We start from the raw sequence: 23098 nt of genomic DNA on the forward strand, positions 1-23098 counted from the left end.
TCTACGTTATTGTTAAAATTTACATTCTCAGTTCATGTGACAGAGTGTCTAATTGAATAGGCACTTGGTATAGCAACCACTTCCTCAGATGCTCACAGAATATGAAAGAACAGGCTGAGTCGTTAGCACAATGAGGACACCAGAAGAGTGAACAGAAAGGGGTACTTCTTCACACTGGCAGCACCTTTACCTGCGTTGTAGAACAATTAAAAATTATTGTTCTGCTAAATGCCTAGGCCGTTTTCTTACAAAAAAATAAATAAATAGAGCACTCCTTAGTAGCACATTTCAAAGACAGATTACCAATAAAATGTTTAGGCTACAGCAGTATAACAAATGTATTAGTAAATTTTTGTTAACTAACAAAGATTTGGATTATGTTAGGTAGAAGAAAAAGTGTTATTGGTTGTTTTGCTTAATGATTTGCCAAGTTTTTTCAGGGGTAGGGTTAGGAACTAACCCCCATCAGAGTGGTTTTTGCACACCTGGTTAAACAAGCCAGGAAACCAAACATGGGAAAAACAAACTTGTTGTGGGGTCAGTCTCTTATCCCCCATTGGAATGCAAGTGATAATTCTTAGTAAATTTTGATAATTATTTAGTGAATGGCTCTGCCAATTTAAAGGGTAAACTGAATGAGGTTTAAACAATAATCTTGTATGTCCTTGTATGTTGAGAATTGAAATAAACTTCTACAACTCAGAAGAGTTTAAATATTAGTAATAAACCACAACCATTAGCTATGCCTGGTAGTAAAAACTCAAAAGACAGTAATTGAGTCCATCAGCTTTTCAATCTTTCCCCCCTCAAAATATTATAACATTTATTTTTGTATTCTAAAGTAATGTAGCAAATTAAGTGTGAGAACAAATACATATAGATACACACACACATATATATACAGTATACATGAAATAAATTGGGTGGCAAACAAAAATGATAGCAATTTCTTACTTATATTCAAAGGTAATTCACATTTTTGAAGCAGGTAGATGTTTCTGCATTGAATTTCTAATAATACTGAGATTTGTGTTTGTTTATATTTGAGATTTTCACCATCTAACAGAGAGCCAATATATTTCCATCACCAACCCTACTGGGCTTGCCTTTGACAAACATTTTCCATTCTTTCCTATCATAGAAGAATATTTTCTAGACACCAATAAGCTTTCTTAGAAAATATCAAAAAAACAAAAAACAAACAACAGGACATAGGCACTACCTCTCCATCCATTTTAGTTTTCTTGTTGTTGTTTAATGTTAATTTTCCTTCCCAAAAGACTCATCAGAGTAGATTTTCAATATTCATGTTCTTTTTAAATATACATCTCAAAGTCTAGTTTGCCAGCTATATATCTCATTTGAAACAGAGTATATATGAGTACTATAGAGTAAATATATATACTATATAAACAAAATAAGTATATATACTGTATTTTTTACTTATTTTTCCATGACCAGGTGCCTTAAATCTGCATATATAACAAAACTAAGAAAGATAGAACTCCAAGACATCAGTAGGTGCAAACTCAATTTTATAGAACTGGCATCCAAAAACTATAAACATAGATGAGCAGATGAATCATAGATTCCCTCTCACAGTGGTTAAGAGCAGGGATACTGGTCCTTATAAAGTATTTGATCATATGTATCAAGAATGCACAATTAATGTTGTCTTACCAAAATTAACTGTCTCCTGTATACATTGCCAAAAGATTATATACTCCCTGGGAATAAAAAAGTATACATGAAAGAATCACAAGGAAAATCAACATAAAATTACTTCAGTTACATAATATATATTTAAAAGCATAATTTTGATTTACTTTGTTTGTAAACCTGGAACCCTTTATCATTTCCCCAAAATGAAATCATTCATTGCAATTTCACTTTTCTCGCTGCTTTTGAGTTCCATTAACATTTTTACCTGAACTCAAGCCTAGGAAATAACTTTGAATGACCATTAACAATGAGGTTGACATGTGAACAATCAAACAAAAAACAAAAACCCAAAACAAATAAATTCTTTATTTCAGGACTAAATGATCCTTACACAATGAAAATAAAATGTTTTCCTTGGGTGAAAATAATAGTGTTTCAATGAAGAATGGTAACAAATTTCACTAGCAAACACGTAAATGGAAATAAGAGGTAACATAAAAATCATGGAGGCATACTCCTTGGTTATTAAGAAAATTGTTATCCCTTAATGAAGCAAAAGATAGGACAAGATGAATTATTATGCTAAAGTATATTTTTTTAATTTAAGATTATAAAAATTTCTAATTTGGTAGAAGTTTTAAAACTACACGTGATAGAATAAATGTTTTTGCCTATGTTATAATAAAAAGCAGTGAAATACATGTGTATTTCAGATTTTAGAGGAATACATTAAGATGATGACTGGTAACCTCTAGATAAATATTTCCACCATTGATCTAGTAGAGATCTGATTGTAACCAGAGAATTTAGTAGAAGAAAGGAGAAAGTAATCCCCATAGGAAAACAAATGCTTCAGTTACCTCTACCAATACATGCATGCATCAAATATTTTATGATTACTTACTGTGTTTCACATCTTATGCTAGCAATGAAGATATAGTAAAAGAAAGGGACTGTTACTGACTCAAGACTGTGCACGGAATCTTATTTGGTATTGGGGAAACCAGCTGTTCCAGTAGGGAAATGACTTTCTCATCTAACAAAGGGATTGCTAACAAAGGTATTAGTTATTACGTAATAAAGAGTCATTTCACAAAGATTTTCCTGGCTTGGCGCCTGTGGCTCAAGCAGCTAAGGCACCAGCCACGTACACCTGAGCTGGTGGGTTCAAATCCAGCCTGGGCCCGCCAAACAACAATGATGGCTGCAACCAAAAAATAGCCAGGTGTTGTGGCAGGCGCCTGTGGTCCCAGCTACTTGGGAGGCTGAGGCAGGAGAATCGCTTGAGCCCAGGAGTTGGAGGTTGCTGTGAGCTGTGATGCCATGGCAGTCTACCCAGGGGGACAGCTTGAGGCTCTGTTTCAAAAAAAAAAAAAGATTTTCCTACTAAACATATTCAATAAATGTTTAATATGTCACATAATACATGGTAGTCATTTGTGAACTACTTATAGGTAAAAAAGAATGAGTAAACATACAATAAATTTTTGTAAAAAAAATCAGAAAATGATTTTATTTTTCTGAATTCACTTAATAATTGCTTTGGATATATATTACAGAAAAATATGACAATATCAATAATTTTAACTTATTATTTAAAAAATTGCCATGATTTCTCTAGCTTAATTTCATTTGTGGGAAGTTAGACTAATTAATGCATAGCCTTGTTAAGGATAATCTGAGACATGACTCTGAAGTAAGAGTCATAAATTCTGAAAGCTAAATTTTTAGTTCAATAATGAAAGAAATTAATGGACTGTGGGAGCATCTCTGCTGTTTACCTGAAGCTTCTAATTTACATTGAAGGAGCAGGAAATGGGGAATAAGGAGACTAAATTAGCACACCTCCAAACTTGTGTAACCATGACTATGGAAGAGATTCTCAGAGTTGTAGCCACTGTCAGACTCCTGTTCTTCATCCTTATACCCCATCCAAAAACTCAAGAAAAATATAGAAAAGCAAGGAAGGGATGGAGGGAAAAAAATCAATAAGTAAGTAAGCTGTGAGATAACTTATTAGTAACCCTGAATTCAGAAATCATTCTTTAATTGCTTATATTATAATTACATGTAAAATATTTTCAGTGACCTGAGATAAAAGGAATAGAATTTCTAGTCATTCTATCACATGGAGTCCCGTTAGTCACTGGAGACTAGTTGTATTTACTGATGATTGATTGATCGTCTATGGCACTTGTTCCAGCCAAGGCCGAGCTGGAACAATAGAGAGCACGGTAGTTGTTTAAACCAAGGGCATTTAACATGGGTGACTGTTAATCCAGTGTTGGAAAACTAGTGATACAAATTAAAAGTGAGGAAAGGGTACAAAGGAGTAAGAAAAATAAGACACTGAAGTTACATAGTTGTGAGAAATTGTGAGAAGGATGGACTACCTGACCACCAAGATCAAGAAAGGTCAGAGTGTGGGGTTATTGGAAACTAGGAGGCTAGCAGGGGACATGTCCTGGAAACTCTAAGTCATGATGACACTGATTCCAGAAATTTAAAAAAAAAAAAAAAGGAAAGAAGGAAGGGAGGGAGGGAAAGAATCTGGCCGTGTGAGGAAATAGCTGTTGCCAGGACAGCATGTCATTGCTGTCCCTGCCGAAGGAGGAAGCAATGGCTTTCCTCTTCCCCTGCCATCTAGCCTCCCTCTCGAGCTCCCCCTTGACCAAACTTAACAAGAATCCCAACAGCAAAGGCGGGATGTAGTTTGCTGAGATCCAGCCCACAAAACACAAAGCTGGTAGGTTTGGAACTGAAAGATAACAGCTTGAAACTGGCATTGATGTTTAATTAAGGACATTAAGATGCGATAATTGATAAGAATTCTTTCATTTGGAATCATAATATTATTCTGTGAAAAACTAAGCTGAGGTCCTCACTCCAGAAACAGCAGAGAGCCTGCCCAGGGGCTGGATCGTGGAGGATTTCTGAAAGCAAGAGAAGGAATCAAAATGGTCGAAGCACAGTTTTATTACCTGGACTCTCTTTCTCAGTCTCCTTTGAAATGAATCACTTCCTTGGTGATTCAGTGCCATTGTCTAGAAAACTGCCCTGACTTTTTACCCTATGCTATGCTATATATAAACCTAGGTTAAAACCACGCAGGACCTGGCTGTATTTGGTATGCTTCATCTATCATAGATAGTTAATTTGTGCATTCGTCTTTTAAAACTAATAATGAATTTCTAAAGCCTTTTAAATGGGCTTAAGTTTTGTAATCCATTTACTGAACATGCCTACACTGGAAAATTAATTATTAAACAAGAGCCTTGGGAAGACATCAACGGCCCTGTCACCCACGCACTTGATTGATAATATGCCTGAGACAGACCAGGGAGGGCACTGAGAAGTCTTAGATTCAAGCCTGGAAGGGTAACGCTAAGCACGTCATGGCATAAGGCACAGTTTAAAATTATTTTATTATTAAATGTTAGATGGAATAAATTCATCCATGCCTCTCACACTCAGCCTGATTAAATGAGCTGGCACTCTTTCAAATGTAAAGCATGCTTATGGCTTCTCAAGGGCATCAGAAACACTGAAGCATAAGACAATGGAAATACAAAAGGCAAAAGAGGTGGACAGTGATAGATTCACAGGCAGCGCTGGCAAAGTGAGGTTTTTGAAAATGCTGAGGCTAACAAAACAAGGGCAGCACATTCCCCAAACGGTAAAGGCACCTGCGGCGAGAGGCCGTGCTTGAGTGCTGGCGCATAAAAGTGGCCACCAGGAAGGGCAAAACTAAAACAAAACGCTACCTAAGAAACGAGAAGGAACAGCTGTAACCAATTTTCAAACCCTAAGTCTGGGGTTGGGTTAGGACGTCAGGAGAATTGTTCACTATGTGTGTCAGCTCTATGCTTTAATTTGCAAAGTGGAGATGGTTTTCTGTGCCTGTGAAAAAGAAAAGAACATCTGTTATGGCTTCCTGCAGCAAACATGACAACGTCTTGAACTCTTCCTCTTCTAGGCAGAACTCAATCTTCTAATTCTCTACAGGTACTGAATTACAGTTCCTAAGAAATACATTTAACCTGGTCAAATTATCTATATTGCTACTGTCTAAAAAATCCTCTGATGGACCTGAATAAGTCTAAATGAACAAAACATTTATCTTAGATCCAATGGGACCACAATATTTGAAAGACATAGTACATCTGCACAGTGTGTTATGTCCAAGTGTATTAACCTCATTTTTTTCAGTACTTATTTGCTATTGACTGGGCTTATGCATAAATACTATGGAAGATACAAACATGGGAACCACATGGGAACCACTGTGTGGCCTTGCGGGGCTTTCTATTCAACAGGAAGATACAACAAAAGGGAATGTTGTGTCTTGTCCGAGAGGCATGAGCAAGTACTATATCAACTGTAGCTTGGGTCCCCAGAGGAGATTTCACTCAGAGAGTATCTCACAGGTTGGACGTTTTATTGAATGTTACTCTTCCAGGCAGACAAGGGCATTGGTGAATGTTTATAGATATTTTCCCTCCTTTGTGGAGCTTACGTTCTAGCGAGTGAAGGCAAATGACATTCAATAGACACAATAAATAAGCATACTGTGTCATGTGTTGGAACATTAGTGCTAAGAAAAAAAGGAAAAAATTGAGGGGCATAGTTGGCAATCTGAGTGTCCCATGCTAGGAATGAGAGATAATCAGGGTGAGTGAGATAGGTCTTACTGAGATAGTGACATTTGAAGGAAGATTTGATGAATTTTAATAAGCATGGCTTGTGGGGAGTGTTCAGAAGAAAGTAGCATGAAAATTGTGAGTCATGTGTGTGTTTACCCTCTAAGCCCAGTACCAAACTGACATCGAACAAGCACAAAAATAGTTAATGGCTGAATGTATAAGAAAACTGATATCATGGTGGAATTACAGAACCCAAGTGTCCAGTGGCAAATAGTCCCAGTTAGCTGGAAGGCACCTGGTCTGTTGTAGAATCGTGATAGAAAAAGCTAAAAAGTTAGATTAAAATCATATTCTAAATTCAAAGATAAAGGATTTATAGTAAATTCAGTATAGAATTGAAAGCTGCTTAAGGTTTCATTTAGCATCAGGAAGGAGCGGAAAGGAGAAAGCAAGAGCTATTGGCAGGATAAGAGCTGAGCTTTGAAGTGGCGGCTGAGTTTGATTAGGCGTGGAAGGCACTGGAGATGTGGGGAAGGTGAAGAGTAATAAATTCCCAAATATCCCACTCAAGAGATAGCGAAGACTTAATGTAGGATTATGATGTGGGAACTTGAAAATCAGGTCATATCTGAGAGAAACTTATACGTTAATCCACTGAGTCTTTTTATTTAGGAAGGAAGGCAGGAAAGTAAAAAGCAAAAATTCTGGGACAGGTTACATGCTAAACTAAGGGTGTAGATAAGGAAGGAGGAGGCCAGGCAAGTTTTGTTTCTATTCTCCAAGCTCTCACAATGCAATCGTGGAGATATACAGTTATAAATCCTGATGTTGAGATTATACACCAAGAGTGGTAAGTGGTAGCAGACATTTGGTGATATGCAGAATTATTATCTGAATTAGACAAGAGAAGCCTTGGAAATAAGTATGGATTAATACATTTTAGAGAGTAGCAATAGTGTCCACGAGTGAGAAGAAAATGTGCAAGGGCCTAAGGAAAGAATCAAGAGATTAGAAGAAGGCAAAAAAAAATAATAATAATAATAGAGAAGATGAATTGGAGAATGTTGCCTAAGGGGTTCTTGAAATGGAACTAATAGCAGTACCATACATCAACCAGTGGAGTTGACTGCTCTTAACTTTGACATATTCCAATAGCTAGTAGTTCTCACATATTGAGCTCTGTTCACTTTTCTGAATTCTAAATTCTCGCACTCCAAACTTGTATATATACCACCTTGGCAATTTATTGCCAAATGAAACCTGGACTTCTTGACTAATCCCCCAAGCTTTCTCTTTCCCTTTTTAATGATCTGGAGAAAGACAGCAACTTTTCATCCCAGCAGTTCACACAGTAATAAAACAAAACAAACCATAACTCAGTCATCTTTGACTTCCTCCTCATAGCTGGCAGGTCCACTTCCAATCAGTCACACACTCCTGACACTCATCTCTACAATGTCTCTTATAAACAGCCCCTGCACTCAATTCTCGGGACAGCCGCCTGTCAATCTTCCACTCTGTCTGCCGTAACTAAGTCCTAATTGTTCTCCCTCCTTTATTCTGTGCTGCTCTTCCATCAATTCTCTCCACTGCTGCCCGTGTTGTACTACACCAAGAATGATCCACCACAGTTCATGTAATTAAAGCTCAATGAAAAACAAAAATAGAACAAAAAGCAAATACTTCAAGCGATCCTTATCTACTGTACATAGAACCCAGCATAACCATAAACCCTGTCACAATCTAAACCAGCCTTCTCTCCGTCCGTTAGCCACAGTCCTTTCCCCAGCCAGCATCCTGTAGAACACCCTGTATCCAAGTAAACTCTGTTCCTGCCTCCCTCCCTGCTTTGGCTCTGAGTATAGCTTTTTATTCATTTCTATTCAGTCTCACAAATTCATACTCATCCTTCAAGGCCCAGTTCAAATGACATTTGATCTCTGGATTTAAATAATTCGGCCTGAGATGTCAGGCAAGGTTGAGGTACAAGTTTCAGTCAACAGCCAATAGTAAAAATGCTAATGGTAGATGATAGTCGCAAAGGAAGATTCTAGAAAAAAGAAGTGAAGGGAGAGAAGTGAACCTCCTTGCAGATCTAAGGACAACATACTTCAAGATCCTCTATATTCTTTGAACTTTTCAACTGAATAAATTTAATTGTTAAAGGGTATAAAGAGCAACATAATTTCTGATCTTCAAGACTGGTCTTCTGAGAAACAAATTTTACATGGAATAAGAACAATATCCCTTTGCCCAGGAAGAAACTAATAACATTCTTAATTTTTATCCATGTTAAAAAGTAGATTTCATGATTAATTTAAGATGAATTGATTGTGTTCACAGCACTTTAAAATAGTATAAAGCTAAGAAACAAAATATTTTGTTTTAGTTTAAATTATTAGTTTCTTGATACTTGTAAAGTACTGAAGTGATTTATATAAAATCTTAATTGGTATTTTTGTCTTGCATTTGCTACAAGCCTGTCAGTTTTCTGAGTACTTATTGACAAAAAGATGAGAAATAGTCATTGCAAATATCCGTGATTTTCAAAATATTAAACTAAAATGTACAAAGCTAAACTATCTTGCTAAAGTCATATAGCTGATAATTTCATCACAGAGATAGGTATGTCTGATTCAAACGCTTATTTTTCACCTAGAGGCCTGATAAGGTGGTTGTTAAACTCAGTCACCCAATGCAAATAACAGAGGGAGACTGAATGTTTGAACTATGATGCAAATATACAATTATTATGCTTCTACTGAGCACATTGCTTAGAATAAAAAAGAAAAAGAATTGCAAAGCTGTGTACGTCGTCACTAAAATTGTGTCTCAATAATTTTACAAATGTGTTCCTGAAAATGATTTCCACCGGCTATAAAGGGTAAGAATAGGGAGGTGTGATGTGCTGAAGGGAATTCAGTCAAGTCTTACTTCGTGTCTTTCTCACTGCTTAACAAAACAAGGGTAGAGAGAAATCCCGATATGGGAAAAACAGTGGCTTGTTCCCCGGCTGGCATGGGCTGTGAATGCTCTTGGTACAGCATTCTAAGTACCTAGGAGAGAATGTCAATCCCCTTGGTTTAATTAGGACGAGTGTTGTTTGGCTGTGCCTGAAAGGCAGAGAGAGAGAAAAGGCGCATCATGGGATCTAAGAAGTCGGAGGAGCAGACGGAGCTGTGTACTCTAAGTGGGGCAGAAGGGACAGGAGAGTCCCTGTGTTAACAGTGAATCAAGGCACTTTCCTTAGGAAGAGAACCTTCTATAAGCAACTCTGCCATTCAGAAAGCCTTGGATACATTTGATATAGTAGGCTTCTTAACTTTCACCCTCACTTTCCTTGTTTTAATTTCTATGCATACAAGTGACAATTCTGTAGAACTCTTGTAAGAATTTAGTTATAATCGCAAAGATCAGAAGTGCTTATTGCCAGTACCTCTAAGTTCCTATTTGAAAATGTGGATTTCTAGTTTATTTTATCATCTGTAAAATAAATATTATGTAAAATGATGTTAAGAAATTAATTGTGCCCCTTGTCCCCAGAAATAGTTAAAACCAAATGTGTTAACAGAAGAAAGAAGCGAGTTAGAGTCCCCTGTGGAAGATCCTTATCTATGGAATGTCTGTGGGTAAAAATTTTAAAAGACTCAGAACATACGATTTTATGTAAAACCAAACTATTGATAGCTAAAATATAGACATCAGAGTAATCATTGAGAAAAATTTCTACAACTGAAAATTAAGTTTATATGTTAATAAATAAACTATACAACATTTATTTACTAAGGGTTTTAAAGCTTGTAATAAAATCATGTTATTCAATAACTTCCTATTTTAATTAAAATAAAATAGGTACAATAAAGTTCTCAAAATTTGATAACATGAGTATGATATCAAAATCCTTATCACCTTTGAAGGATCCTTATCCTTATTACGCTCCCATTTGCCATATGGTGACCATGGGGATATCCAGCTATGAGCAATGAGGTATGTAGTACTTTTTCTAGGATGAGTTCACAAACTTAATTGTCTGACTTCATATGTGTGAAGCCATTTTTGATACTAAGTTAGAAAAATAACCAAATATTTTATAGCCTGAAGCTTTAAGTTCAGATACTAGAAGTCACTATTCTATGCTGAAATTACATAACTAATCAAGAGTGTAAGAAATTGAGTTTTTTCTATTCTTAATTTTTTTCCCTTTTTAATAAGATTAAAAACTACAGAATTTTTGAAACCAATGATGATTCCTGTGTTGTTTCCAAATAGAATGAGTAATGTGTTAACCCTAATTATTTGGAATTCATATTCACTAAAAATTTCTTGTTCTTTCTGCAATACCGGGTCGATGCACAGAGTGGAAAGATCAAGCTCCTGTTCCAACTCCCTACTCCAAAAATCCATTTAACATATTGTCCTCGGATACAGGACCTATCAGATATTAAACTGATAAGAACAGATTCTACACTTGATCTTAGCCAAAAGACTGAGAAGCGATGTCCTTCCTAACAAAGAGTTTTTAATCTTCGATTTTTCAGTATATTTGCCATCTGATTGTAGGTTTGATTATCAAGTTTATCATGCTATTTTGTCTCCAATTTATATTATATATGATGTTAAATCATGACATAGTGGTCTGTCCATTCATTATAAAGGTACTGAGTTCTTTTCGTTTTCAGCCATGTATGTCCCAGGCCATTCTGTAGCTCTTATGTATATACAGAGGCTGCTTTGTTTTTAATGTTAAATATGGAAATCTCACTTAGACAGAGATGATTGTAATAGAGCTATACATTGGTTTATGAAACCATCTTGACCTTTACCAGACTTGTTTTCCTCAGTCTCCCAATAAAACTGATTGACCTGGCTCATTGGGGGAACTTTAATCACAGTTTTAAAGGTATACCCATATACATATATGGTAAGTCCATATGATATAGCAATCCATTGTATAAAGCAAAAATACTTCTGAAAGCATTAAATTATATGCTGATTGCAACTTTACAAACAACTTTCTTGCAATACAGAGGTTACCTGATTACTACAAAGCCATTTGACTTTTTGAATTATATTCTCATCCCTTACACTATGAACTGAACACATTATAATTTATAGTAAAATAAGAAGAGAAAAAGAGAGTCTATTTTCCTCCTCATTCTATAGTGTGCCTATTTTTAACACATATTGATTGTGACCACATTGCTTTAAGGATTTGTGATGACAGAGGTTTACATTCACATTTCAATTTTTTTTTTTTTGTTCTACGTGAAGCTATCCATGCAAGATATATTTCTTAATCATAATCAGCTTATGATGGACACACATATTATTAGGACTTGGAATATAACTAGAAACATCATACCCAATAATTTAAATGAAGACTAAATGAGAACCAGTATAGTATGAAGCAGGAACTTTCATTACTTCATGCGCTGCCTAAGCGTCTGTCCCACTTGCAAAATTAGTCATGATACACTCAAGATATTTTACTTTCTAGTCTATTCATTATAACTACAAAATTAAATAACACTTTACAGAAACTATTTTAATGATTGCTACTCATTATTAGAGAATAGCAGAGGAAGAAAGAGCCTTTATTTAAAAGAATAGTCTCTTTAAAAGGTGTAATATTTATCATGAGTTCTCTATCCTCCTAGTCTCTGGGGAAGGCAGATGGATGTGCCCGCTCCTATGTGCGGGAGAATGGAACAGACCTGACCGAGCCTCTGATAAATCTCCTCTACAGTCCCATTAGTTTTGATGAAGTTCTTTGAGAAACTGGGAAGAGAAAAATGCCCGTGAAAAATGTCCCTATTCTGGAGTGTAGTGTTATCAAGGCCTTGATTTATTTAACAGAAAGGAGTATGTCCCAGAGGAAAAAAAATTAACTTTTTTTCCATTGTCATATACAGTTGCTTAGTGCAAACATACAGTTAAAAACCATATTATAGACTGAAAAACATTAGATTCCTTTAAAATATTTGCACAAAGTATTGGCTTCTGATATTTTTAAAAATGTTACTATGTAATTTATTATAAGCATTTTATTACGTAGAACTATAGTAGAACTATAGACCCTACTCTGAGCGGGAGACCTATACCAGCCTGTGGCCTGTTAGGGATCGGCCACATAGCAGAAGGTGAGCTACAGGATAGCCAGAGAAGCTTCATCCGTCTTGACCCCACCCCTGGCATCATCATAAGCTCTGCCTCCTGCAGATCAGATTAGGTTCTCAGAGTAGCATGAACCCTACTGGACACCGTGCATGAGACGCATCCAGGTTGCACACTCCTTATCATAATCTAGTTCCCCGCCTCACTTCCAGGTCCCTGGAAAAATTGTCCCTGGTGCCAAAAAGTTTAGAGACCACAATATACAACATTATTTTAAAATAATGTATACTCAAAAATATAAAGTAATAGAATGTAGGTTTCTATGGTGTCCAAGTTGAGATCTGCTTTCTCTTACTTAGTAAAATACGTGACTTTGGAGATGTTTCTTGAATTGTGTTTCCATTTCCTTAGCACAAAGTGGGTGAAAAAATAGTATCAAATTTATGGGACTAGAAAATGATTTGATATTTTATGTACAGCTTTTTTATTCCTGACAGATAAATAAATGCCTTAGCTGTTACTTCTATTAGTGTTGTTTAACCAATCTTCAAATCAGTTTCTCTAACTGCAAATGTCAACATCTAAGGGAAAAAAAAAAGGAGCTATTTTAAAGCGGTACACCTAGAACAGATATTCATTTTTAAATCATTCATTGGATCTGTTTTGCTTTCTCTCTGCTATTCTGCAGACATAAAAGGAAGTCCCCTTTGGAAAGAGGATCACCCCAAAAAGAGAACATACACTGTGTAAAATGTCCTGTTTAAAATCCCCATCAGGAGATTAGAGGAAATATTTTGAAATAAGGCAGGATGAGTGTGGTCACTCACACCTGTCATTGTAGCACTGTGGGAGCCAAGGTGGAAAGATCTCTTCAGGCGGGAATGTGAGGCCAGCCAGAGCCATATAGGGAGATCCTGCCTCTGCAAAAAAATGTAGAAATTTCGCCTGGACAGTGGTATGCATGTAGGAGAATTAGTTGAGCCCCAAAATTTGAGATTGCAGTGAGTTCTGCTGATACCACCACACTGTAGACTGGGCAACAGAGTGAGACCGAATTGGGGGAGAGAGGGAACATTTAAGCAGGCAGAGTTACAGACATCTCTGCTTATCAGAATCCCTCTGCTGCCCCCACCATTGAAGTAGAAGATTTGCCACCTAAAAATTAAGATCTCTTTGAAAAAAAGTGGCAGAAGAGCAGTAGGGCTGGGAAGTCTTTGTGAAATCAAAGGACTTTGTTTTATTATTTGAGTTTGCCTTAAGTCATTAGCTTTTCATTTTGAAGATTTGGATAAGTGTGCTTGGCTAGCAGTTTACTACTCAAAGATATCCAGACAGGATTTTCTAACTTTTCTACGCAACCCTTTCTGTGCTATTTATCACTTTGTCTGTAGAACTCTGTCCTTCACCACAGACACAAACATCCTTAAAAGTTTTTTAGTTGTTGTTGAGACAGAGTCTTACTATGTTGCTCTCAGTAGAGTACCATGGTGTCACAGCTCACAACAACCTCAAACTCTTGGGCTCAAGTAATTCTCTTCCCTCAGCCTCCCAAGTAAGTGGGACTACAGGCACCCTCCACAATGCCCAGCTATTTTTTTCATTGCAGTTGTTTAGCTGGCCCGGGACCGGGTTCAAACTTGCCACCCTCGGTGTATGTGGCTGGTGCCATAACTACTGTGCTACGGGAGCTGAGCCAACACCCTTAAAACTTTTAAAAATAAAAGTACACCTTTTAAGCCTCTCAACATTCCACCTGTTCTCCCTGATATTGGTATCCCATATGCAATGGATTCCCCCCACCCCGTTCCTTGACACCAAACCTGTCTTCAGGCTCTTGTGCCAACTGCAGTGCAAGCATATTAAAGTCAACCATGAAAACATCTATGTACATTCTAAATATCTTCTACAGGTAATTTGTACATTTCTAGTTCCCTAAATCAGGAATACATTTGGCTAGATATTAGGCGATGATTTCATTCTCTCAGTGAAAGGATACAATGAATAAGGTGTTTCAGTGTTTTCCAGACACTATAATGCTGCTTATTTCATAGCTATTCAGTCCCATCCTACAGCAGAATGGCCTTATACAGGGATTAGACAATAAATCAAAACAGCTGGAGTAGGCATTATGAAATAAAAGTATTCAAATTTGATTTTACAGGGGGAAATAGAATAATACCTTAAGTCCAAGCCCAAAGAGAATGGAGTCTATTTGAAACAGGGAGGATTCATTATGAAAGAATGTAGGAAGTACAAAACCAGAATAGAACTGGAGTGGGCGCCTTTGGTCATCTAGGTCATTGGTCATGAATCCTGGCTCAAATTGTCATAATCACTCAGAGAACTTATTAAAAGTACTGGTTCCCTAGAGATTTTGTTGATGAGAGCTGAATATAAGGATTTTTAGCCATACCCCTTGTGATTTTATGTAGTTCCCTCCACACTGGTCCTCTATCATTTGAAACCCAATAACCTAGAAGAAGAAAGATCACTGAAGGAATAAATTTAACAACAGAGCTTTTTCAGCTTTATAAAGCTTCATAAGTTGGAATAAGGTCATTTTTTATAGAAAAGCATTTTGGGGGCTCACTTATGGGGATATAATTTTCATTTGCTTTCTATTATGTAGTGACTATTACTAAATGGAGATTATATTTGATTACTACATATATCTGTAGCCATATAAGTACAATGATTTCTTTATAATAATAATTGTAAGTTATGTTATTCAAAATTTTAAAGGAAAATATTTTATATAATATAGAACTTAATTTCAAAGGGTAATTATGTAACTTCAAAGGGAAAATTCATTTTTTTTTTTTTGGCCGTTTTTGGCCGGGGCCAGGTTTGAACCTGCCAACTCTGGCATATGGGGCCAGCGCCCTACTCCTTTGAGCCACAGGTGCTGCCCCAAAGAGAAAATTATTTCTAAAGAAAATCTATCTAGACCTAATTGGCCTCCATGTCAAAGTATTTGCATATACATTACCAGCGGTGTGTGAATATGTTACCTTGAAAAATTGCAGAACAGCAAGATATAAGGGTAGAAATGTCTGAATGAGTTTTAGAATATTGATTCAATGTTAATTACATTAATTATTTTACGGTCACCAAAACAATAACAATAAACATGTAAAAACACTTGGAAATATTCAAGATATAATTTTGAATAAAAAACTGCAAACCAAAATAATAAATCTCTAAATGCGTTTCTGTGTGAGTAGAGAAGTGAAAGAAAAAGGAAGAATTAAAACATCAGTTACAATAAGACGGAAGGCTAATGAGAGATTTAAAACATTTCATTTGAAAGTATCAAGTTATTTACAGACCTAGAAAAATTGTTCATAACGTGATCTTCAGTGAATGGAAAGACGCCCTACACTAAATTAACTTAGAAATTCTTCTGAGTCTGTTTTGTGCAGCAAATTTGGAAACACCCACTACTCTCTTCCTCCTTTTTCTCCACAGTTGAGAGTTTCGGATATAGAGAAGGAAGAATAAATACCTCCAATTCACTCATTTAGCTAAAAGCTGCCAACTGTAGGTCATGTAGTGGTAATAAGAAGCCTCATGTTCAAGCAGGTCATGTCCCCTTTGTTTCCTTAGTCCTCATTTGGGCAAGTGCTCATCAGCAACTTGTGTGAGCAATTCCCCAAATCTATGTATCTCTGAGTCCGTCGATGATGGGTAATATTTTTATTCAAGTGTCTTTCCTGAATTTGGGATTGCTGAGGCTATTCATGAGTAAGTCATCTGTCTGTCGTTACAAACATAAAATACAAGTACGGCACTGGTTTCAGAAAAACTGGCTTTTGAAAAACACTTGTGGTCTTCTGTGATTATACCCACAAGGAAAGCTTCTAATTGGAGCCTATTTCACCATTCACATTAGCATGCGTCAGGAAATGCAAATACATTTATTATGTATATAACTTTAGAAAGAAAAATAAAATTAATAGATTTTATTACATTGAGAATAACTCCCAGTTTGTATATAGTTGTACAAATTGGAATAAGAGAATGAGACAAAGCTATAATAATATGGAACAAAATAATGAAAACTTTTCAAAAAATCCTTTGTTTCTGCTTATATTCTTCCAGGCAGCTAAAATTGCTAGAGCCAATTCAAAGTTACTAGAGAGTAAAAAGTGCTGTAACCAACAGCAGACTTTCTTTTAAGCACTAGCTACCCACTGGGAAAAGAACTGTATCACATTTCTTTTCTATGTAAACAATTTGAGCACGGAGAAATCAGCTAGTACACAATCTTTAAAATTGTTGGTTTCTTTTTTGTTAGGTGAGGACGGTGCATAATTACATGTTGTTTTCTATTAAATTGTTATCCAGGAAACACGCTAACTCTGTACTTCTAGTCCTTGCACTAACTCCAGTTCCCTTAACCTCACTGGCTGCCTGACATTTTTACCTAGATGTTGCATTGATATATCAGAGAGCGTTCGACACACTGTGCACGCCCTCTCCATCCAGCAATCTCATCTCCTTCCTTTGTTACCACCTCTTTCTACTTTCACTGATGCTGTCTAAGGCAGCCCAGAAATTGGACTTACCCTTAAGCAAACAATTTCCTTCTAACTACATGTTAACTATCATGTCTGGTGAATTCCTTTTTTCTTCTTTATTTTTCTATATGCTTTAATGGCTACCAATATAACAGAATCAGCACTTGTCTCTACACCTCAAATCTAGCCAATTCTGATGACTCACAATGAACCTAAACCCCTTCATTCAGAAAATGTGCTATTACCAAATCCACCTGCACCATACCTGTTCAGAGACTATCTTTCAACACGCTGATGACTAAAGTTTGGTGTGCTTGTTAGTTACCCAGGAACCTTGTTAAACCGTAGGCCACTGGTCTCAGGGTTTTTGAATCTAAAAGTTGGCTGTTGGGCTCTGTAATTTGCCTTTCTAACAAGGTTTTGTATGTGGCCAATGCTGGAACCATACTTTGAGAACTACTATTCTAATAGTTTAGAACTATTCACAGTTCTAAACACTGGATTTCAGAGCTGCTCACCCTACTCATTGGATTATACTTAGTGCATACTTCTCTTGCTAGATAGCTGTGGATCTGTAGTGCAATTACCATATATATTTCTAGACCTTTCATTTACACAGGCTTCTTCAAAGGACGTATAATTAATTAGTATTCTTTTTCTTAAAAAGAGCTCTAAAAATATATGTTTCCAGTCACACAAAGCTTAGATCCTCCCCTACTGCAAGCATCTAAGATTTTTAATTGATCCACAAGCATTTAAATTCCTTTTTTTTAATGTGCATTATCTGATCTGTTCCCTTTACTTAGTAGTTTTTAGCCCTTACTTCACACTTGTTTCCCATAGTGGAGTCCACCTATTCTTGACTACTAAAATGATGTGTTTTTTTTTTTTTTCAGAATACAGGGGTACACATATTTTGGTTATAAATGTACCCATGACCCAGAAGAGGTGCATTTTACGAGGTAGGTGTGAATTCACCCTATCCTCCTCCCAGACAACTTCTTTATTGTCTTTATTTCCTTATCCAACTCCATTGTTTTGACTGTTAGAATTCTTTTCTTAAAATTATTTTATATTTGATTCATTTATTTTTGCACTTAGTTTTGAATATATCAACTATAGTATGCATATATCAATAGAACAATGATTTAGAACAAGTGACATAGTAAACATTGTATGTACTTATTCTACAGATTGGAATTTTTCTACTTAACATGAGAGAAGTCCTACCAAACTTAAAATGTAAGGAATAGTTGTTTATATGCATTTCTGTCTAAAGAGAACAAATGTAAGGTTTGTTTTTTTTTTTTAAATTGGATATCACTTTACCAAGCAGTCTATTAATTAATTAATTAATTAATGTTTAGGAGAAGAACAAGCTAATCAAGTTAATAAACAAACTATAACAAGAGAGCTGATATTTATTGAAGACTTACTGACTGGTAGGCAATGTGCTAAGGGCTCAAATTTTCCCTAAAATTAACTATTATTGCTGTAATAACGTTTTTGTTTTAAGAGAACACAGGAGCATAGAAAGGTTAATGACTTCCTCTGAGATTCTCATTGATACAGAAGACAGATTCAAACCACCCCCAACTACAGGACTCCAAAGTTTCAACTCCCAATCAGGTAAATTATAAGCTGCAAATCCATTATATCAAGACATAGGGGGTGTGAGAAAGTCATTTCAATACTTTTTCTTTTCTCCATTGCCTACAAAAGCCTGTAAGGCAAGAAGCTAAATTCACTTAGCTACAGCCCAACAGTAGAATGGATAATAACACCACACCAATTCCAAACAGAACAAGTACACTTGGAAGTCAACAGATTGACAGTGAAGAATATAAAAATGCCATTTTCATGGCTTTCAGGTGGACAAAACAGTATTTAATAGACTGTGATGATAGCTATTGTTTTGATGAGTGTTCTACCAGCCTGAGAATCTTCTATGAACAGGTTAGCCTGTTCCATTCATAACATTCTTCTCTTCAGGTGGGTATGCATAGCCCTATTCATGACAACTCTCAACTCCTGCAACAATTCTTGCCCTTGGTTACAGAGATACACTTTGGAACACACTAACATTTCAGTAGACTTTACCAATGTAAAGGAAAGTAATTCAAACTCAGATCAGTCACCATTCACAAGAGGTAGAAACTCATGGGTAAAATCAAATGTGGGATTATTTGACTGAAGTTTGAAAGTAATGCAAACTCAGATCAGTCACCATTCACAAGAGGTAGAAACTCGTGGGTAAAATCAAATGTGGGATTATTGTTCTGAAGCAGCAAAATGAGATATTTTGTTCTTACTCCTTGTAATTATCCTTCTATGGATTCAAAACAATTCAAAAATATTCTGATATTTATCATAATATTCATGTGCTTTGCAAGGTGAATATTTCAATTTCCTATATCAATATAAAACAACAATTTAAAAAAAAGGAAATTAAGACACATGTATGTGTGGGCAACAACTTACAACTTCTTCCTCATTTACTGGAGAATCATACTGTTTTTTCTTCATACATCATTCTTATTGCTCCTTTTAGTCAAAATGTCATCAACTCTATGATAAAATATTTATTTATAGAATTGTCATCTATAATACTCACTAGGCATATCCTATATTCCATGTCGTCATGAGGAAACAGAAGAGACTGCGTCTACATAGTATATCTAGCCTTTAAAGTCAGAAGTCTAATTAAACGAGAATATTATTAAAATATTTAATCACAAGTTTACATTTATTAAATGCCTTTTATTGACTTCATGGAATAAAGATGAACTAAAATAATTACTAGTTTCCTAAAACAAAACCATTTTATTTTTATCTTGGGAGATAGAAAGTTTGCTAAAATTCATTTCATTAGATAGCTGTTAAATTAGTACCTTAGAGATGACTCCACTACTGGGAAGTCTTGTGGATGTGCCAAATAAGGAATATCTTGTATATAGCACCTACCCGTCACAGTCCTGGGGAAAAGAGACTGTTTCCCATATGAACATCACTAGACAATTATAATATGATCTGAAACATTTCATTTTTAATTAGAGAAGCCTCTAAAAGACTAATTGAATTAGACATACAAGTACCAACAAGATAAATAACATACTTAGAGTAATGCATGATGGCTCGAGAGCTGAATATCATTGAATATCATTGTCTGTTCTTCATAAAATTACCCTGTAAAAACCCTCTTATTCTTTTTTTTTTTTTTGACAGAGTCTCACTCTGTCACCCAGGCTAGAGTGATCAGCTAGGTTCATAGCAACATCAAACTCCTGGGTTCAAGCATCCTCGTGCCTCAGCTTCCCAAGTAGCTGGGACTACAGGTACCAACCAGAATGCCCGGCTATAGTCTTTTCTATTTTTGGTAGAGACAGAGGTCTCACTCTTGCTCAGGCTGGTCTCAAACTCCTAAATTCAAGGGCTCCTCCTGCCTTGGTCTCCCACAGCTCTGGGATTACAGGCATGACCCACTGCGTCCCACCAAAATGCTTTACTCTTGATAGAGATGTTAACATTTACATTCCTTGTTCCTTGAAAATATGGCTAGGTAGCTACTATTATAATATTAGTCAAACTGTACTCCAAAATAATGAAATGTCTACTTTCAAATAAATCCATTTTTTACTCTGCAAAAACAGCATGCCAACTGTTCTTTATAGCTTTAAAAAGAGAACATATTTTAGTTCGATTATCAATTGAGTCCCCAGACTAAAGATAATTATACGACCTTGTCTTGAGCAGAGTAGGCCATGTAATCAGATAGTTTCTATCTCCTTCCTCCCTTCCCCCTTCCTCTCTCCTCTTCCACTTTTCCTCTCCCTCCTTTCCTCCCTTCCTTCTCCTTTATTTCGTTTGCAAATCCGTAACCACTGCATTGCTTCTGTATTTTTTTAGTGAAAGCACTAACTTTGAAAGAATTGCTTTAATAGGATTTTTGAATGGTGATTGCATAACTGCCTGTTGGCTATTAAGATATAAAAATTAAATAAATTTAACCCCTTTAGAACATTATAAAATAAATTACTAATATCACACAGTATCAACATTAGCAAACGAGTATTGAGAGCCATCAACAATGACTAATTCTATAGCATCTGATTGTAACGTACAGTACCTGACCCAAATTTAAGTCTCAAGAAATATTATCTCTTTCATAGTGCTTTGTAGTAATAGTTGTATCACTGACAACCATGAGTTTTAGGGAGTTTGACTATAGTCACACTAGCAAAAGTGTGTTTAAATATCTGGTGATGTTTATGTGTGGGCACGTGAGCAAAAGAGCAAGAAAGAATGAAAATAAGTCTGGCCAGCAGGTTTTCTATAATGAGTTACACTTTTGTCAAGGTACCACAAGCAAGTTATTACCAACAGTGCTTAATTACTTTTTCCAATTTTTCATTGATGCAGAAAGGAAAGAAAAAAGCAAAACAGACCATGGGACTGCAAGATTTCTCCTGCTGAATGAACAGTGATAAGAAAATTCTGAATCATTGTTTTACCCAGTTAATGCTAGTAATGGCCTAATGAACAGGAAGACTGCAAATAAATTGAATGGTTCGTGAATCACACTGTGTTCCACATCATGAACAGCAAAGGCAGCCTCTATTCAGCAAGCTCCTACTCCCGTAATTGTGATGGCTCCTACACTCCCGTTCTCACGCTCAATCAAATGGTTAGCACTCAAACACTCAAAATAATTTTTGTCATGGAAAAAAATTAAAGAATCATACCCTGCAAAGAAAATTCTGAAGTTTTATATCATAACAGGCCCAGAGGATCAATTGTACAGGACCTGAGTATAAATTGGCATCAAGCATCATGGGGCAAAGAACACACTTCTCAGACCTGGAGGAGATAATTAGCCCCACTGACTAGATGATGTCACTGTGTGTGCATGTGTGTGTGTGAGCACAACACAAAGACTGTGGCATAACAAAATTATAACTATGATCATATAAGTATTCTTTATTATGAATAAGATCTCTTATGATTAGAAAGATGATACATGGTCACTGCAAAATTTTAGTGTGTCTAAGTGAATGTATTGGAAAAACACAAATTACACCTGAAATCACCACTCAGAAGTAACCAGTGCTTAATCCTATTACTGTTTTTCCAGGATATTTCCTAAGCACTTGTTTGTTTTTTTATGTAACACACACACAGACACAGAGGTATCCACAGACCTACAGAGATACATACACACAGATTCACTCAAACATACAAATGTCTCCCTCCTAAAGTATGAATCATACTTTCATATCCTATTTTTTGTTACTTAACTTTATGATATAAACATTCTCTTACATATCACTGAATGTTATTTGAAAAATCATGATTTCACATTATGGATATATATTAATTTTACCCAATATTTATTTGTGATAAATAGAAGTATGCATAATTCTTTCTCCACATTTCTTATTTTTTACAATGATGTCAGCTCTGGAGGTAGATCAAAGTTTTGATTTTTATACATTGTAATTATAACAAAAAGATATTTAAAGATATCATGGAAACCAATGTGTTGGGGGTACATAGACCAAGCCTGTTCACTTATCATGTCTCAGATGTTAGGCTCCTATATCCCCAATTGGTGATCTTTGGATATTGTTGGTAAATAAAAAAATCAAAAGTCAAAAGGTAGGTGCTGCATCTGTGGCTCAAGGAGTAGGGCGCCACCCCCATATACCAGAGGTGGTGGGTTCAAACCCAGCCCTGGCCAAAAAAAAAAAAAAGAAAAAAAAAGAAAAAATTAAATGGGAAAAAATAAATATTCACCATACAAATACTTTCAGAGTAGAGAAAAATATGTTTTACGTAAGAATGTTGATCTTAACTATGAAAAATACTAGGAGAGCCAAGAAAGACCATGAGGGTGGATGAAAGGCACTACTATTAACATTGTTACCGGATGAGGGTAGCTTGCTCTGGTTCTAATTCTCAGTGTGTAATCCAATTCCCTGGCTATCAGCCCATTTCAAGCTATGTTTACTTACCCCTCATAGCTGAAGTCTTAAAACCCAGATCAAAACATATATTTTCCTGTTTAAACTTGAAACCAGACAGAACTCTATAACTCTGTCTTTGTTGAATGTTGGTAATTTATTTGTTCCCACTAAAAGAAGGATTGCTTTCTATAAAGTG

General features: G+C 35.9%; 1 protein-coding gene and 1 non-coding gene across 5 annotated transcripts in view; both read right to left on the reverse strand.

Moving 5' to 3' along the window:
- The window catches only part of PCDH9 (protocadherin 9), an 879176-nt gene that overhangs the window by 648764 nt on the left and 207314 nt on the right, over positions 1-23098 (reverse strand). The gene's annotated exons all lie outside the window — the stretch shown is intronic.
- LOC111725441 lies at positions 10608-10803 on the reverse strand. The gene has a single exon (XR_002773506.1). It is a non-coding gene; the product is annotated as a U2 spliceosomal RNA (small nuclear RNA).

Source organism: Otolemur garnettii, unplaced genomic scaffold (genome assembly GCF_000181295.1).
Source record: "Otolemur garnettii isolate 467f Iridium unplaced genomic scaffold, OtoGar3 scaffold00040, whole genome shotgun sequence".
Taxonomy (NCBI): Eukaryota; Metazoa; Chordata; class Mammalia; order Primates; family Galagidae; genus Otolemur; species Otolemur garnettii.